The 4,476-nt window shown below is 45.4% G+C and overlaps 1 long non-coding RNA gene across 1 annotated transcript; it reads right to left on the reverse strand.

Moving 5' to 3' along the window:
• Positions 1-309: 309 nt before the first annotated feature.
• Positions 310-3,327, reverse strand: LOC128152389 (uncharacterized). Its single transcript, XR_008238646.1, has 2 exons — positions 3,130-3,327; positions 310-1,552 (listed from the first exon to the last, which is right to left on the reverse strand). It is a non-coding gene; the product is annotated as an uncharacterized LOC128152389 (long non-coding RNA).
• Between the last annotated feature and the right edge of the window lie 1,149 nt (positions 3,328-4,476).

Consider the following 4,476-nt stretch of genomic DNA (forward strand, 5'->3'; position numbering starts at 1 on the left):
TTAAGAAATTTAGAACCTTTAGTCTTATTTTCCACTTTTGACAAGAGACTTTTTTTTTTTTAAATGATTATGCCTGCCTGTTGTGAAATGGTCTGGACCGCTTAAAGAATCACCTTCAAGAGTATTAGCAAAAATGATTTAATAGGAATTTATAAAAGGATGACTTCACAGAATTTGATGGCAAGGTTCAGTCTATTACTTAATACATGGATGAAACATACAGAGGAAAATTAAGTTAGACTCAAACTACAATTATGTATACAGAGACCAAAGACACAATAGGGTAAAAGAGAAACATGCAAAGGAAAATCAAGTTAGAATTTATTTCTCGTGATTTGTACAGAGATCAGCAATGTAAAAAGGTAGGGGAGACCCTCCTGTTCAGTCACAAGGTTCAGAGAAGACCCCCTTGCTTTCTAAACTCCTGTCGGAGTCTAGGTGCAACTGGATCAACTCCTAGTCCCAGACTTGGTCAATGGTTTATATCTAAAGGGATTATGAGTATAATAGCAGCCTGAGATTCATTCACAGTTGAATAAAGTTCACGACAGTAACTTATGTACAGATTTGAAAAGCAGTATTTGTAATATACCTGCTATAGAATGTTCAGGTTAGTACACACACACATGCACAAAGACACTAAGAGATATACATAAACAAGTAAAAGTAAAATTCCCTTTGAGTTCAGTGAAAATATTTACATCACATGCTTCGGCATCTTTCTCAACAGGCAAAGGGTTGAGCCTCAAGGAGCAAAGCGTATCAGCCCAAGTCTTGTCGGCTTTCAGCGACAGACCTCTGATCTTCGCAAACTGAAGAGTTTGCAAGCTCTGAGAGGCGTCCCACTCAGAGGGAGATGCTGGTCGCAGCCTGCTGCGGTCCAGGAGAGCTCAAAGGGCCTCACTTGGGACAGCTGTTTATAGATTTGGGAGATGAATGGCTTTAGTCATCAGCAAATTACTGGGATTCCAGTTGCGCTGGTACCGTTTCGCGTGAGTTAACGATTCAGATAAGGAAGGCTCCAAGGCTGTCGGAGAATGACTTAAGATTCAGATAGGGGATGTTCCAAGGCTGTCGGGAGAGGACAGAGATATGTCCCAAGGTTGTCAGGAAATGACTAATTATTCTTACTCCTGTCCACAGCCTCTACTGGGCAACAGGAGTCCTTGGTACGGTCAGTGCAGCTCCCTGTCTCAGCCATGCAAGAGTTCCTGGTACGGTCAAGGGATGCTTAACTGCCAAACTCATTACAGTTATGTTAAGGCCTAGCGAGACTTCCCGAGTTTGTAGATCAGCCCAGAGAGGGGGAAGAAGTGCACCACCACAGTGCCCTCTGTACTTGTTAGGAGTCTAACAGTTTGCTTTATTTTGCCTCCAGTTGAGCCTTTTCCTCTGAGCATGGCAGAGATTTTGGTAACTCTGCTGTTTCAAGGCATGGTTCTCTTCATTTGGAAATAGCTTGTCCGAAATTCTGATTTAGGAGTTGACTCCTAGTGATATAGCTCCCTTGCAGTGATACAACAGGGTCCATGGTCACTTCAAGTGAGTAATACTGAATGATGAAATGATGGATTAGAGCCAGAGTTAGGATTTTTGTTGAAAAGCGAATCACCTATTCAAAAGCATTTGGGTCTACAAAACTGCATCTTATTACTATCCTGTTAGGGTTATCCAGAAATACTCATATGATATTGCAGGTTATATAAAACTGCAAGACTAATTTTTTTTCTTTTTTTTTTTTTTCCCCTACCTCTGATGTAGAGAGAGAGAGAGGGAAAAAAAAAAAAAATCCTGTTTCTATTGTGGAATTCAGGTTTTGGCTAGGAATATTTTTTGGTAATGTTTCACCTTTTGTGAATGAAATATTTGGGGCTGGTATTTTCTTGCATATTAACTTTGAAATTTAAGCAAAAATTAATGAAAATTAAGCAAAAATTAATGAAAATTAAGCAGAAACATTAACTTGAAATTTAAACAAAAATTATTCTGTTTCTATGGTAAAGGCAGAGTTTCTCAGAAGTAAGGGAAATGGAGAAGCTAAAGCAGTAGCCAGGAAGAGAAACAATTTTGAAGTAGCAATTAATAATTTATTTGTAATTATTAATTTATTAATTATTTTATGTATTAATCTTTTCTGATACCAGGCATACAAGCCATTTCAACACCACCCACTGACATGGTGCTCTTTTATTTTGCTGGATGGCCAAAGATCAATGAGATTTGGATGGAGGTGGTCCTTTTTTTTCCTCCTCCCCTTACTAACTTTTCACACCACCTCTACCAAACCAGATCTTACCTGGTGATTTTAGTGTATAAAAGGTGGTGTCAAAGGTGCTGAAACATCCTCACCTCTCTTCCCAAATACCTGACTCCTTCCCAAGGACCTTCTACCCCACTTTTCTTCACCAGTGATCCTCCACGTGTGGTTTTGTTTGAGTGCTTTGCAGGGGAGATGAAAGAGTGCAAAATGGGGAGGCAGAGTTTAGCTTGCTTCCCACCCTTACCTACTACACTCCACACCACTGCTGACAGCACTGCATCATCTGAAGCAACTCTAGGAGAGGGGGCAGAAGCTGGGGCAGAGCAGATTAAAACTGGACACAAGCCAATGCTGGAATAGTATAGGTGGCTAAATTAATACAATTTGGTATAATTTGCTGCTGCATATATTTAAAAGTTAAAGCTGTCTCCCTGAATGCAAAGAAAAGCTTTCAGCAAAGCTCAGGGACTGGGTTTTCATCTGTGACAAGAGATGACAACAAGCAGTGGGAAAATCTGTCAGTAAATTTGTTATTAGTTGAAAAATCCTATTCTAGAAAAATTGAGATTTTCTGGGAAGTTACTCTTCTGAGTAGTTTTGGCAGAAATGAAGCGACACAATTTTTTAGAAATGTCAAAGCTAATCATTTTAACTTCAAAAAATTTTAAAGGATGCCTGTAATAAACAATGGAATGAAGAGTTGTAATAATCTTCGTGGAGATGGTCTCCATTTAGCTTCTGCCTTCACGGTTACAGTAGTTTCTCAGGACGTGGGAGATGCAGCTTCACAAACCTGTGGAGTACACTCACTGGCTGCACCTACATTAACACTACTTGTGAATGCGGACATACCTACAAATGTAACAAACCTGCAGGAGGAGATCTGTAGAGCAATTCAGTTGATGTGGAGTACCTGGTTGTCCACGCTGTGCACCACTCGGGACATTTGCTGCAGACTAGCTCAGGTCTGGCCCTTTGGGCTCAGCCTCAGTTAGCAGTTGGAATGCAATAGTGATGCTCTTAAATTTACCTTCCTGTTCAGTTTCATCCGTTTTGTGCACTCCAGGGTTTTTGTGCGTGGTCTGGTGCAGGGTAAGGGGGGGTGCAGTGGTGATCATTGAGGAGCACTCCTTACTGGAGCAAAGGCAGTGCAAGTGTAGATGTGCTCAGTCACGCCCTAAAGCAGGGGTCTGCAGCCCGTGATGGCTTCAAGCCAGGAGCAGACACTATGTTTTATTTGGTTGGTCTATAAAACCGTACTTGTATACCTACAAACTTTACCTGGCTCCTTCAGCCAGGTAAAGTGAGGGAAGGTGACTTGAGTGGTTAGCTCGGGCACCCTTTTTGATGTACGTTCAAGTCCTTCTATTCAAAATCCGCTCTCTCCTTCTGGAGAGATGTTCTATTAGATTGACCTGAAAAAGGAGGGGTTTTTTTATGGAGACGTGCTATTTCATAGCCGTGGTGTCCTCCTTGCATTTCATTTTGAAGAGCACGCCATGCGGATACCAATTCGTTTCAGTAACAAGCCTTCGTGCCTTTGTCGGGATAGCGGCATTGTGATGTTCGTTAAACTTTCGCCCAGCTCTTCCCTTTAACCATTTAAAGCTGTAATGACGAACCTTCCTCAGGTTACTGCATATCGTCAGCGCAGCTGCCTTATTAGTAATGCTACTTTGAAACACACTGTGGTCACTTGCTTTAATTACAAACCGCTGCTGCTCCAACACGCCGCCACGAGGTGCCGGGAGGAGCGGCGAGCTTGCCGCGGGCTTCAGCCAGGGCCGGCGGCCTGGTCCCGCCCGCAGCACCGCCCCGTGCTTCCCTCCCGCGGAAGACGAACCCTTCCTGACGGCTTCAGCGTTTGTTTCTCGTAGCAGCTCCCTCGGCCGGCACAAGGTTCAGCCCCGCGCGTCTGGCCCCTCAGTGAGGGACGACCGCGCTCCAGCACCCGGCGGTTGGCGGCCCCAACGCTCCGCCGGGCGCGCGAACCGGCCCGGCCCGGCCCCGCCCCGCCGCCGGCCGTTGCGCGGCCGCGCGCTCTCCGAGGCCACGGGGCGGGGCAGTGACGCCACAGCGCCCCGGCGGCGGCGGGCGTTGCGAAGGCTCGGGGGCGAGGCGGCGGCTCGCGCCAGCGCAGTCGCTCCCGCCGCGCCGCGCCGCACGCCGGCGGCGCTGCTGCTGCTCCTCTCGCGAGAGCGGGGAGCCGGCTCGGT

Source organism: Harpia harpyja, chromosome 2 (assembly GCF_026419915.1).
Source record: "Harpia harpyja isolate bHarHar1 chromosome 2, bHarHar1 primary haplotype, whole genome shotgun sequence".
NCBI classification, from domain to species: domain Eukaryota; kingdom Metazoa; phylum Chordata; class Aves; order Accipitriformes; family Accipitridae; genus Harpia; species Harpia harpyja.